We start from the raw sequence: 15,512 nt of genomic DNA on the forward strand, positions 1-15,512 counted from the left end.
ATTTAGGTTGTCCGTCCTGAACGAGGTATTTATAGGGTTTTTCCTCAGTCACACCAGGCAAATGCAGTGATTGCACCTTTAACATAGGTCCTAGCCTACACCTTTCCATATCCTTTCTCCTCCTCTATCGCGACGCCTTAGATACCTAAACAACAAATCAAGTTTAAATTCTGCGTAAACTCAAAAGAAGGCTGTCAGGTATCTGCTTGTATGTGGTTATAAGATTGGGGTGGAAGCGAAAACGATTAAAAATACGTTTACTAAATACAGTACTTGAACGGTTTGGATGAAGGAAAATTTTGTCTGGAAAGTGCAGAAATTCATCGATAGATTTGCGAAGTGTACGGTGATACTGTTATGAGTGCAAGCAAAGTGTGTAAGTGGGTACGAGAATTCAAAAATGGCCGTGACAACGTCCATGATGAGGACCGCTCCGGTCGCCCTTCTTCGATTACAAACGATTGGTGGCTTCAGTTGAAGCGAGAGTTCGTGAGAACAGGCGCTTCACAATAACAGGTCTCTCAAACGAATTTCGTGACGTGTCGAGATCAGTGCTTTACAAAATTGTATCTGAACACCTAAAGTTTAGGAAACTGTGCTCCCGTTGGTCCCGAAACTCCTAAAGAGGACCACAAAAACCAAAGATTTGAGTGTGCCATGAAGTTCTTGACTCGTTATCACGAAGAAGGTGACGGCTTCTTGAGTCAGATCGTAACTGGAGACGAAACATGGGTTTCACATATCACGCCCGAATCGAAGCAACAGAGCATGGAATGGAGACACACACACTCGCCTGTAAAGGTAAAGGCCAAACAGACTCTGTCCCAGCGCAAAATCATGGCGTCGGTGTTTTGGAATAGGCATGGTGTTTTGTTGGTCGATTTCTTGCAACGAGGAACCACTATCAATGCAGAAGCATACTGCCAAACACTGTGAAAGCTAAGCACAGCGATTCAAAACAAACGACGCGGCATGCTGACAAAGGGCATTGTTCTTCTCCATGACAATGCAGGACCTCACAGTGCAGGTCAGACCCGCGATTTGTTGGACAGTTTTAGACCACCCACCCTACAGTCCTGATCTTGCGCCGAGCGATTACGATCTGTTCCTCCACCTCAAACAACTCAGTGGCAACCGTTACAATGATGACGACGATGTGAAAACGGCAGTGAACTCTTGGCTATCGGAACAGGCGGCAAGTTTTTATGAAGAGGGTATTTTGAAATTGGTTGAGAGGTATGATAAATGTTTGAACATTCTTGGCAACTATGTCGAAAAATAGAGTAAAGTATGTACTTTCTGAAAATACATTTACTTTTTTGAAATAACCTTTCGTTGTGTACTTATGTTCAAACGGCCTTACTTAAAAAAACACGCCTCGTATATTAGGCCTATATAAATCTGCATACTTTAACTGAGAGTAAAAAATTAACTCCAGTTCTTTAAATTCTTCTGCTACATTTGTTAACAGCCTCATTATAACTGAAGATTTGAGTTAAGTTTGGGGCTTATGCTATTTTTCATACTTCTGTCCTTTTAAAGCTATGTTCAACATAACATTAACTTATTTTTAATCTATTTTTAAAACCGTTAATAAAATGTATACATGAAACATTTACTACAAATTAACAAAAATATATTTAGAATTATATACCTACCTAGCGAAAAAAGAAATTCAAAAACAAAACTGGAAAATGAAAGTAAAATCACTGCTTCATGCTTGAAGGAGCCTTCGCATCTCCTTGCTTTTATCACACATTTTGTCAATAATAATATTGTTGTCTTTTTTGGTCAGAATGTCTCTTTCTGAGTTCATCAAGAACAATGATTCCAGAAGTTCATCTGTAAGTCTTGAACGGAGTCTTGTTTTTATGTAACGCCACTAGCGCCTCTAACGGCGGGAGTTGGAGGGAGAGACATGTAAAAATGATCCAAAATGACCGAGATTAGAGTCAAATCAATATATTTCGAAGTCGCTGAGATCATTAATGGCACCACTAAAGCCTAAAACAGAAAGGGCAAGGCCGTAGGCCGAGTAAAGACGGGATCTGGGGCGGAGCAGTGGGGGTGGGAGGGTTGATATATAAAAATCATCCAAAATGACCGATATTAGAGTCAAATCTATAAATTTCAGAGTCCCTAAAATCATTATAACGACATTCCTAAAGCCAAAAACAGAAAAAGCGAGGCCGCAGGCCGAGCAAATACTGGGATTTGGGGCGGAGCGTGGAGTTGGTAAGGGTGATATGTAAAAATCGTCCAAAATGACTGATATTAGACGCAAATATATGCATTTAGGGGTAAATCTAATATCATTAATAGCATTCCCACGCCGAAAACAGAAAGAGCGAGGCCGCAGACCGAGCAAATACCGGGGTCTGGGGTGGAGCCCTAGCTGGTCAAAGGCTAGCGAATTTATAAAATAATTATGTAGCTTTTTTAGAAAAATGTGTTTAGATAGGAAACTGTGCGCCTTCCCGAGACTAAGACGGGTCTTAGCCCCTCCCGAGGAGGGCGCAAAGGCACTGATGTGAGGAGGGCGCAAAGGCACTGATGTGAGGAGGGCGCAGCGGCCATCGGGCCGGTACTTGATTATGGCCAGTCCACCCCTGTCCGAGACACCTTGCTACTTTGAATTCAGTCGTGATATTAGACCATAAACGAACTGGTAAGCATCTGCAGTAATTATAGAAATGAGGCCGTATTTAATTTGCTTTATTCAAATGCCAAGTGTCCATTATGGCATAGCAGAGTAATAGAGTAAAGAGGAAAGAAAATAGAAAATCTAATTCATCAATATAATTTTCGCGTTTTGAATGTTGAAGGAAACCCTCCTATCTTTAACAGTAGAACAGGAGCAAAATCTAACATAGATATTACCCTAGCGTCCAAAAGTTGTCAGAAATGTACACTCATGTCCAAAATTATTGTCGCATGTCTATAAATATGTTGTTGTAGGAATACAATTTTATAACGAATTCGCCCGGTATTTCTTATAATGTTAGTATGTGTATAATCGGCAAAGACATGTATGGGGTAAATTTCATGTCAAAAGAGCAGTAAAGAAGAGCAATAAAACGAAAATAAAACTTTATTTTCCAATTAGTAACATTTTGTTTTACTCATTCTAATTTTCGTATTTATAATTATTTTCCTGTGAAATTTATCACAAATATACATTTCCCGATTATACACATAGTATCAGTATTAAAAGTACCCTGCAAAATCATTATCAAATTGTATTCTTAAAAGAAGACGGTTATAGATATGCGACAATCATTTTGGACATGAGTGTACATGATTGGAAAGTGGCAGAATATCAAACAATTAGTGATCATAATATAATTTGTAAACTAGAAATAGAAATAACTCAACAAAACAACGTTTCTTTAAAAGTAATAAATGTGTAACAGGTCTGCTAACTTAATATACTCACAGTTCTGGGCCATGGCCGCACCTACACATCTCTCTAGACTTGAGTCTGTTCTCAATTTCTTTATTGCAGTAGTACGTTTTCGTATTTCCGCACTTCGAATATTACCTGTGGAGGAAATTTGCGATATCTTAATATCCAGACGCTGGAAGTACCCAGAAATAACTCTGATTTGATGTTTCTTCATAAGATAGTTAATGGGAACCTAAGATCAGAAACCCTAATTCAACAACTATCCTTACGTGTCCCTTCCCGCAAAACCCGGAATACCCACCTATTCCATCTTGCATGCGCTAGGGTGACAATTATACAGAGGTCTCTTTTTCACCGAGTGCCAAAGTATTATAACAATCTAAATAGTAAGGTGGACATTTTTTTTTTTTTTTGAGCTTCCTGGTGTTTGAAAGAGCAATAAAACGCATGCTGGCCAAATAATATTACTTGTGCACTCTTTGTTGATATTATTGATGTTATTTTTTTCTTCTTTTCTTTTTTCCCCCCGCTTGTTGACATTTCCCTGTGTAAAATGGCACAATTATGCTGTATCTGGGAATTTGTTCAATAAATAAATAAATAAATAAATATTGGCTTCATTAGATACTGTAACTATCGGGCACAGTGTTACAGTGTCTTATGAAGCCAATATGTTCAGTTAGCTGGCAAAACTATTACACATTTACTATTTTTAAATAGACATAACTTTGTTTAGTGATTTCTGTGTCTAGTCTAAGTTATTTAGGATAGGAAACCTAGTATAAACCAGTTAATAATGTAATTCTGTTTAAAATAAAGAAGGACAAATTTGCAGAAGTAAAGGAGAATCTCCAAAAAAAAAAAAAAAAAAAAAAAAAAAAAAAAAGTTACAACCCTGAGAAAATACAGTGGAAAGAATTTTCAAACAAGCTAATATTACAACAAATTACACCAGAAATAGACGTTGAAGAACTAACAAGCACAATCGTGAACAACACAACAAAAATACTAAAGATATACCACATTGACTTGATCCCTAGTCTTCCGTTGCAATCGCTGCTATCGGCTGAAGGAATTCCATTTTTTTTTTCTGTCGCTTAGCAACAGCGGAACCCTTATTGGCTCAACTCGTGGGTGGGTCAGGGTGTGAGCTTTAGTTCGCATTTTTGCCACGGCTCAAGACATTTTGGCAGCACAATATAAACAATGACACACACAAACAAGAATTTTTAAAAAAAAAGACAAAGCATACCCTTCTGAAACTGAAATCTCACTCGACTAAAAAATATATATATAGAATATGCAGGAAAAATTACCCAAAGAGCGTTACATCCAACACACAAAAGAATAAAGTTCCAAAGGTATATAAGCCCTAAGACGAAAAGAATTTTTGAGAAAATTAAAAGTATCAAAACGAAGTAGCTGGGAAAAGTACATTAAAAATCACCTGGGATTAGATATATGATACATGCCAATCAAATGCTGAAATCGGCAATACTATATTAAAACATTAAGAAAAAAAAAACTAAGACCTGTCTACATTAAAGCAGAAATTTTTACAAATACAAAGGATTACTGGATACTATATCTAACGAAATTGTATAACAAATGCATGATTGAGGAAACCTTCCCTCAAAAATGGAAGAATCAGAATCAATAATAATACTGGAAAGGATAGATGTAGATCCAACACAACCAAAATCTTGATTTTTGCGGCAACCCTGAGCCGCGGTGACTCAGTGGTAGAGTGTTCACTTGTGGTGCATGGGGTCCTTAGTTCGATCCCAGCTCACGCCAAGTGAGCTTTGCGGTGGACAAACACCGTACATGCGGGTTTCCTCGGGGTTCTCTCTTTCCTCCCACTTTCTTCATGCCACCATTTCATTCATTTTTCATTACCGTCTCCTGTAATCTAGCCGACATAAGCGTGGAACGTAAAACTTTAAGACTTCATTTTGTTTTTGAGCGGCAACTTTTTTTAACTTTTGGTGGTACATAAAAGAGTCTCAAGAGATCTCATAAAGTTCAAGCCGTGGACCAGTTGAAATCAAAGATCACAAAAACGGTTATTGAAATCAGTCACTTTATAGTAACAAATCTTGCGTACTTAGGAGCATTATGTGAAGGCATGCATTCATGTAGGTGGAAGCATGTTGAACACAATATAAGGTAGAAGATAATCTATTTCCTCTTGTTATTTTTAGGTTATTTATTTTTATTTATTTATTTATTTATTTATTTATTTATTTATTTATTTATTTATTGTATTTTCCTGTTTTATTTCAAGTATGGTGCTAATTTCATTATATTTAAATTTTTCAAGTATATAAATGTAAAATTTCATCTTTTAAAACAATTAATTTTAAGCTAGTAAAAGTTTATTTTATTTTTAGGAAATTCCAAAATATTTATTTCATGTAATATTAATTATTCCTTCGTGTTAAAATTATTTTATTATGCAGATGTGTGCACATTTTCCCTTTAATCTCAGATGCAGATGGTAAATTTTTGTTGATCAATTAGTATTTTATGAAAATTCTCCTTATCGTTTTCGTAATTCCTTTTGACATTTCACTCAATTGGGAAGATTTGCCCAATTTGAATAATTTTAATGGATATTTAGTATTTTTGCGTTAGCAATTAAGAAAAAAATAGAGATAATGTTAATAATTAATTAATTTTCAAATGTACAAGAGGGCTGGTAAATTTAAGCAGCTAAGGGGAAGTGTATAGCTTCGTAAGAGCATCACTTCATCGATGGGACTGGGAGAGTGTACTTTGCGTACTGGCCGCTGCAGCTCTTAGTTATTATACTTACTTGTGCGAATTATACGAAGGATATACGACTTACACTAAATTTTTATACGTACCGGGTGATTCAACAAGAACGTACCAGGCCTATATCGCTAATACTGCACGTAGAGCCTTCAAACAAAAAAAAATGCATCACCAAATCGTATGTGTAGAATGCAATAAAGATAGCAAGACCAGTGGCGTCTCGTGAATACCTCCAACGGGGGACCACTTCAAAATTTGCAATGGAAAGGACATTATTATTGGAATCGTTCGATAGGACATTAAATGTCATGCAACTTTTAGAGGACAAACTTTGTCATATCCTTTCCCATTTAGCCGCTAGAAGCGTTGTTGCAGACTTGTATCTGACTACCCGTAGCAAGCCTTTATCTCAGCTAATAATGCACATAGAACCGTCAAACAAACAATTGAACTACCAAATCGTATGTGTAGAATGCAATAAAAATAGTAGCGACACCAGTGAATATCTCCAATGGGGGTCATCTGCAAAACTTGACATGGAAATAGGGGTTGGTTGTGCCTCCATTGAAACAAGCGCACAATGGGAGAAACGTCCAGAGGAAACACATTCTAACCATCTGACTCTCACCTAGTAATGCGACCGCGTTGCTGCCAACGAGGAAGAAATTTGCCAAGGTGTTTCCTCCTCCCACGAGATGCCACTGGTCTCTCCACTATTTTTATTGCATTCTACACATACGATTTGGTAATGCAATTTTTTGTTTGAAGGCTCTACGTGCAATATTAGCTGCGATATAGGCCTGGTACCTTCTTATTAAATCACCCGGTATATATAAATATGGCCTGTTAATATATTATATTTTAAACTATTATTAACTGTTAATTTCTGGAAACTAGTTAATCATCATCGTAGTCAAATTAGATATTTTTGTTTCAATGCAATTTTGGAAAACTCGTCTTACACAGTATGGAGATTGAGCTACGCATATTGAACCACTATTAAAGATTTTCGGTCGTATCGACAAGTAATTCAGTGCAAAAGACAATATTTTACAAAATTTGAAATATTTTAACACTTCTTCCTAGTTCCGTGAATCCGAAGCTACAGTTTCATTTGCATCCTGCTTTTATACTGAGAGCCGTTCTACCAGTGATCTTCTACAGCTAAGAAGTCAACACGACCAACCACTTTATGAATCCAAGATACGAATCCATTTCAAGAGCCGAGCTCATTAGAAATCCAACAGTGAACTTTCTTGTTGAGAACAGCTCGTTTACCAAGGAATATATTCTGAGGCCAGGTTCGAAGTTCGAAGTCAGATCTAGAAGAAGATTGATTATCTTTAAAAGGGAAGGCAAAAGCTGGAATACAAGGACAAGGTTTTTGATTGAAGAACACACTTCATACTTCGGTGACAGCAAACCGTAGTGATTGATCCCGTCATTGTTGACATTTATGCAATGACTAGCCATCTTCTGTACAGTGTTCATACATTCCTGGCAGTAAGTTGTCTTTGGCAAGGTATTGTAAACTTTTGCATACAACATTTATTTATTTATTTATTTATTTATTTATTTATTCATATTTATTTATTTAATTAGTTTGTTTTGGTTTTGGTTCAGGTATAATACTGCAATTTGTCAGTAAAATAATTCTGGTCCCTCCTTTCGCTTTCGCATAACCTGAGATCATTCATTAGGACATATGTAGTCTTTAACCGAATATCGTCAATTTATTTGATATTGTTGAAGAATGTAATTCGAAATATTTTCTCTGGGTAGTAGCTAAGAGTAATGAAACTTGCTTTTGCATGTATATAACGCAGCAGAATATTAAATTCGCTCTGTTTACTTTTTCAGTTACCGTACCAGTATTTGTATATGATACTCAGAGTTTAGAATTTCAGCAATTCTCGTGTTCGTTTGTTCTTGTATAAAGATGCCTGTTAGTATAATTATAGTTACCTTGCATCTGTATCTCATAAATAATATCCTTGTGAATAATTCCAGTGCTTTGCTAGGTCCTTTCTCAACATCTGCTATGGCTGCAAATTTTAATTTATTTCATTTTTCTAACGTTGTGCTCTGTAAAAATTTATAAAAGCACAGAATCATATGAGAAACAACAACTTAAATGTTAATCGTATTCTCACATTATTTTTCTTAAAAAATCGCATTTGAAGTTTTTATTCACATCTTCATAGTTTTTGTTATCATAGTTTCGTTTTTGATATATATATATGTTTTGCATTTAATTGTGGTAGAACTATGGCAGAAATTATTCCGAATATTGTAGCTGTTACTAGCAATACAAGTATTGTTTACTACCATTTACAACATTGTAAGTGATTGTGACGCGTTCATTTTGGAAAAAAGTCGATCGCAACTAGCTCTACATAAAATTGACTAGCCCCGTCAATTTTAGAGATACAACTACGGTTTTAGACTTGATGGAAAGCTCTTTAAACGACAAATAACAATTACTTCAGGGCATTTTCGCGTATATTAATTCATTATATTAGTTCAGTCAAAGTTATTCACAGTTAAATCGTAAAACACAAATTGAGAATATACATTCGTTTCACTTCAAGGTGCCATATTTAAAAGATAGGGATAGCTTATGACAAATAGTCGTTGTAAGTAAGAATGTCTAATGTATTCTCTGTTAAATGAATAAGAATGAAGTTTCTATCTTGAAATGTCGAGAAGATATAACGTTTTAAAATTGAAGGGATAAATTCTGTCTGCGACCATATTGAAGTCGTCATATCTTGGTTTTCCTAAGCGAAATTTTTCTTTCTTTCTTTGGACTTATTGTTTGGAAGTATATTGTTTAGGACAACATTCTGGACCTTTCCACTCATTTTTAACTTGTTATAAAATTTCGAGTTTGAACCGTTTTTTATGTAATTGCACAGATCTATAATGAGGATAAAAAACATTAGAAAGCCAAGCAGATAAGGTTTCCCAGTGTGTTTCTTTCTCGTTTTTTCCTATACTCCGAGAAATAGGGAAAAAGAGCATAGCCTGAAAGTTAGCCTAAAACTCAGTAAGAATATAGAAAGGTCATTGAGCCAATGTAAGAGTTGTTTTGTGGACAAAACTAGTTAAACGTGGAATTTACGAGATTTCCTGTGTATAGGAACAACTAAAAGAAATATTAGCGGTAGACTAGAAGACACAAGGGAGCCCCGAGATGACAAAGAAGCTATCTCAGGTTAATCAAAGTGTCTTTAAGTGACCAAACACTCGGTACTTGATTTAAAAGTTCTTCACCGTGCTACCTTAAATATCGAAAGAAAGGTATTTGAAGCATGTTACGTAAGAACAAAACATTCAAAATAAATTTGGTAAAGGAAATTTTCATATGAATGGCGATGGTATCATTGCCAATTATATATAAATGTCAATGCAATGCCATGCCAAGTATATATTATAAGCCATAAGCTTAAAATTTTCCTTATACATATATATTATTTAGATATACAAATTACGCTCTGAATACATGAAATGAAATTAAAAAGTACGGTCTGGATATGGATAAAAAAAAATATCGTGTAACCAGGCTACATTATGCACACTGTGATTTAGTTCTCTGTTCGGCGATCAAGATTACGTTCTCAATTAAATTACTCACTTGCTGAAGAAACCTGGAATATAATATTGTATGTACTGAATCAATAAAAAGAACTTACAATATATTGGGAAAAGCAAGTGATCATAAGTACCGGAAAAAATCCCATAATATTTTTAAATTTCCATCATTGAGGCGGGGAAAAAAGTGAAGATCGTGTGTAAAAGACACTTCAGTCATTGTGTGACATTGTCAAAGAGTATCTGATTGTAACACTCGAAATATTGGAAGAAAATGTCTGAGGAACATTAGTAGGTTCGTAACTTGAAATACTTCATTCTTGTTTCGCCAGCACGGACAGACAATCCTTTTCCGTAAGAACTGAAGTTCCCTGTTTCAACCTTGTTCAAAGCATCTTGGATCATTGTGGGAAGACAACGTAGTTATTTTTAGAAGAGAAAAAGCATCATTTGGTAAATTTTATTTATCCTTAAAATTCTACATATATTTTTTTTTTTTCACATATTCATTTTTCAATTAATTAATTTGTAGTTTTTGGTCTGCTTACATTGTCACAGATCAGTTATTGTCTTCACGGAGTTCTAAATATCTGGAACAAAAGGAATAGATGGCGTTACTACAAATTAAAATATAAATATATATAATCAAATGTACACATTAGTACTTTCATTTGAAAAGTTAGATTTTTGAAAAATGTGATTTTACTATGTTAAGTAAGTGTTTACATATGTTTATAAACATTAATTACACATATATCCTAATAAAAGGATAGATACCTTTTTTCATCTTTCAACATTGAGATATGAAGATGCAAACAAAAACGTTAACTGATTTTTTAAGGAAAATAATATCAGAATATAATTAACATTTAAGTTCTTTTTGCTCAGATGATCCTGCGCGTTTATAATTTTTGCAGGATACAACGTTGGAATTTAAATAAATTAAAGTTTGCAGCCGTAGCGGGTGTTGAAAAAAAGACTAGCGAGGAACGGAATTATTCACAAACATTAACATACATTATTTGCGAGATACACGGTAGGGTAATTATAATTTATTAGTATGTGTCCTTTAGCATCCATTAGCAATTATCCGTGTTAGTAATTGTATGTACATGTGCAGTAGCCCCTGGTGAATGCGTTTTGTACCTACTTACTTATCTTAACCCTGATTCTGTCTAATTTTTGAGAAATATGATTTTGACTTGCATACCAGTTACTTATATTTAATTGGTAATATAAGAAACATGTGTTTACTTTATATTCTAATTTACTAGCGTGCGACATATTCTGCTTTCACCAAAAGATAGTTATGCACTAGATAGTTTGCATATCTATTCTTCTTTGGTAGTTTGTTAGGCGTATTCTTTTTGTGAAGAGAAGTGGTCACATGCTAAATTGCTTCAGCTCTAACAGTATTATGAAAAATGATAATTACATATTTTTAAACTGTAAGGTACACTTCATGTGGTAACAAAATCACTTGTTATAGGGAAGAACGAAGGTAGTGTATCAACACTTTAAAATCCAAAGTAGAGTTCGGCAACATTGAAATTGTTTTAAGATGACAGCCCAAAGATTTCGATCAAGTGCTTCTGTGTTCCGTGAAGGAGTCTTTTATTATTTATACAGTGAATAAACTAAGTTTTAGGAAGTCTCTTGAAGAAAGAAGAAGGAAAAAAGATATATAATTTATCAGGATGTTGAGTGTATATAAAGGAGCATCTTTATCTACTTTTTTAAGTGATGACACATAACCTTCCTTCTTTGTTATAACAAGTGATTGTGTTACCATATCTACGAAATGTATCTTACGGTTTAAAAACATTTATTTTTTAAATTTCATAATACTACTGTAGTTGAAGCAATTTCGTGTGTGATCAATTCTCTTCAGAAAATGGGATAATCCTATTAAACTACCGAAAAAGAATATTCTATCATATATTCGAAAGATGTGGTGTATACCAAATTTTTCTTGCTGTTGGTTAGTAAATTAAAGTATAATAGTTATATTTATTTCGTGATAGTTATATTTACTTCTGTTGACTATGTACCTAAGTCTATGGGTATAGTTTTAGTCGTACCACATTTCAAGAAAGTAAATCCTCACGTTAAGCGGTTTTGCATATTCAGACTCCTAACTATAAAGACATATACGATCTCTCCATGCCTCATCACTTCACTGAATCAACCTCTTCGAATGTGCTTTATTCGAAAAATACTTTTACACATTGCAAGACCTGTAACGCCCAAATATTCACCGCAAACTCATAGTCGCATTGTACTAAACAAAAGCGAGTGTAGAGCAAAAAACTACTTTCCACAAAAATCAAAAGAAGATCGGCGTTAGCATACGAGATGGTCGAGCGGTTTGGGTCAATAGTCTATCAATAGTCTAGTGATGTTTGTGTTCAAACCCTGTAGAAAATCAAGTTTTTCTTTAAAGTGTATTCCTGTTTTCACCCGGAAACTGAAAACATTTCTTTGAATATCTCTTTTGACAACTCCTTTTATTTTTTTCAAATTCGATTACAAAGGAACATTATACGAATTGCAAATCGAAAATACATAGCTGAATACAAAATATTAAGTATGTTCACTATTCATTATTACCTTCTGATTTGTAACAAAACTATTTATAAGCAGTGGTGATTTCAGAAGATTTTCTCCGGGTGCATTTTCAATATGCAGGGGTAGAGAGTACTACAAAACACTATGGTCTACATCGAGTACAATCGAAGATATGGCCTCAAAGGAGGAAATGTCTTATATCGAGGGGGAGATGTCAAATTTCCCACAGGTCACCTCCTGAAATCATCATTGCATCACTAGACTATTAATAGACTATTGACCCAAACCGCCCGACCATTTCGTATGCTAACGCAGATCTTCTTTTGACTTTTATGGAAAGTTGTTTTCTGCTCCACACTCGCTTTTGTTTAGTACAATGCGACTATGAGTTTGCGCTGAATATTCGGGCGTTACAGGCCTTGCAATGTGTAAAAGTATTTTTCGAATAAATCTCATTCGATTTTACGTCCTAATAACTTACATAAAACAGGTTGAATCCGTGAAATGATTGGGGTTTGAGTGATCGTAAATGTTTTCACAGAAGTCTGGATATGCAAACCCGCCTAACGTATTGATTTACTTTCTTGAAATGTGGTACATATGCGTGGTAGTGAACACGTCTTTCTTTTTGATTGTGTAGTACGTAGGGTGTCATATTGTTAGAGACGAAACTTTTTCGCGACAATTTCGATATTTTGTAGCATTAATTATCACAATTTTCACATTTATGTCGCATTTATTTATTTAAATGTAGCACAAGTTTTTTTTTTTTTTTTTTTTTTTTTTTTTTTTAATTATGGAACTTGTAAACGGTATGTTTTTGGCAGTAAGGTATATATCTAATACAAAATGGAGGATTTACCTTGATTAGGTGCACATTCTAACTAATGTATTCACTGAAATATAGAAATTAATGCAAAAATTTAAACAGTTCCTCTAACATCATCCTTAATTAAAGGATAACATGCAACAAGACATTACGCATTCTTCTTTTAAGTTTGTTCTCCTGTCAGTAACAATCATATTATACTTGGAAAAGGATCTCTCGGCATCAACACTCCAGACTGGCAACCATATTGAACGTAACGAGCTGACATCAAAAGACTGGTGGTTAACTTTTAAACTGTTTAATAATGATACAATGTCAATTTCCTTATCCTCACTGTTCAGAACTTCAATAACCTTACTTTTAAATTTACGGTAAGCGACCAAGAGATCATGAACATTTTCACCACAAAACACAGTCAAGTATTTAAAAACGACTGTTCAGTTTTGTTGATGTTGCATCATTATGAAGTGAAACAGTTTCTGGATCAAATAACTCGCAGAGGTTTTTCGTAAATGCAACGTTTTTTAAGTTAAATAATATTGGAAATGCGCTTTTCAGTTATTATTAGCAATAATTAACAAGAATTTCACTTTTTCATTTTCATTCGTATTTATCGCAAGTAATGCCGAATTTCGCAAAAAAATCGCGATAATATAAACGTGATATCCGGCTCTGAAACAAAAAGTTTGAGGTTTCCAGACACAAATACGCATTTTTTTTAACGTTTCGCACATATCGCATTAGCGAAAAAGTTTCGTTTGTACATATCGTTTATAGGTCTCTTTTCTTATATTTAAAGACTAAAACGTTTCCTTGATATGTGTAAATGTTTTAAGTGCGTTATATTAAAGTGAGCAGACTACCATCCGAACACGATTACCAGTGTAGAAGGGTTTTCTGTTTCAAATTACTAAGGGAATTAATAGGATATGTATTTATTAACGAAATGTTAACCTTGAACCTCACTGAAGAATCCGTGTCATTAATTTACTCATATACATTTCGATGACTGCTTTTCATCATCATCAGTACGTGATAATTAAGAAATATCTATATTCATACGAGAACTCAGATAATGGTAAATTTTCAGTCCTTAGAAAGAAAGAAACAAACAAACAAACAAAACTTTATTATATTAAATTTATTATTTAATTATAAATTTAATATTTCTTGTTTAATTAATCGTATTTTAATTGTAAATCCTCAAATCAATAAAAAATATTCTTCAATTATCACTTGCTGATAATGATTACAAGCAGTCATCAAGACGGATACGAATAAATTAAAGTACGAATGCTTGAGTGAAGTTTAAGCTTAGTATTTCCATCCTTCATTATTTTATTTTATTTGAATTTAATATGTAGATTTAAATTATTTATTTAACTCTAAAAGAAGGAAAAGAAAATTTAATTATCATACAAATTACCTATAATATGCTTTTTAATAGGTAAACAGTAGCACAGAAATATATGCATTTAATTTTGTGGTGGTAATTCGAATTAATAAGGATCACTCTTTTCAATTGTTCATCGGTAATAGATGTGTATAGTACTGAAATATTGTGCTACGAATTGTGTCAACTTATTGTGTACAAATACTGCGTAATAAATTGAATAAAAATATGAATTGTGTTTAATAATAATAATAATAATAAGAAGAAGAAGATGTGCACAAACTATCTGTGTCTGTGCAACTGTCAATTTTGGTGATGTTCATAGCCACATTTAAGTAGTTTTGATGTCACGAATCACTTCCCGCAGTTTGTGCATAACTTTCTCTGTTCCGTTCCAATTGTGAGGATTGGATTGTCGCTTTCAAGTTGACACCCCTGTCACTCGTTACACGACACGGAATTCATCAACATGCAAAAGGATTTTTTTTTTTTTGTCGTCACGAATCAGCCCGGAGTTTGTGCACATCTTTCAGGTGCACCCTATATATATGCATGCCGTATGATCCAAAAGTCGCACACATCCAAATTCAAAATTCAATTGTTTATAAATAGTGTTATAGCTGAAAAGTTCCATCGGTTGCCGCAAGATGGCACCATGGATATTACAACAACGCATCTAGACACCACTGGGATGTATATTAAGCACACGACACTTGCATTCGTGTTTTGTGTATTCCGTGGTGAACATATTGTTTTCCCAAAATCAAAGAGTTTTGATTGTTGAACATTATTTTGCCAGTGGTTGTTCTTATGCACGTGTTGCAGACGAATTTCGTGGCAAGTATCTGGATGTAGCAGTGCGTAACAGTTCAATCATTGAGATCAATCGCCCGTTTTAGTGAATGGAATCTGCTGTAGACAAGAAGAGAACCCAGAGACCACCC

At 34.4% G+C, this 15,512-nt stretch overlaps 1 protein-coding gene and 1 long non-coding RNA gene across 4 annotated transcripts in view; one reads left to right on the forward strand and one right to left on the reverse strand.

Annotated features, from left to right (window-relative positions):
• The window catches only part of LOC145665330 (uncharacterized), a 116,000-nt gene that overhangs the window by 30,664 nt on the left and 69,824 nt on the right, over positions 1-15,512 (reverse strand). The window contains exon 3 of one of the 3 annotated variants that reach the window (XR_014127556.1): positions 3,432-3,541. The exons of 1 other annotated variant lie outside the window; for it this stretch is intronic. This is a non-coding gene — a long non-coding RNA (uncharacterized LOC145665330). Of the gene's footprint in view, positions 1-3,431; positions 3,542-10,255; positions 10,369-15,512 lie in introns of those variants that run through there. One more of the 3 variants, XR_014127554.1, reaches the window with a different exon arrangement.
• Positions 1-15,512, forward strand: part of LOC145665324 (uncharacterized) — a 146,422-nt gene that overhangs the window by 10,545 nt on the left and 120,365 nt on the right. The gene's annotated exons all lie outside the window — the stretch shown is intronic.

The sequence above is a fragment of the Thermobia domestica genome, chromosome 1, assembly GCF_964235325.1.
Source record: "Thermobia domestica chromosome 1, izTheDome1.hap1.1, whole genome shotgun sequence".
Lineage (NCBI taxonomy): Eukaryota > Metazoa > Arthropoda > Insecta > Zygentoma > Lepismatidae > Thermobia > Thermobia domestica.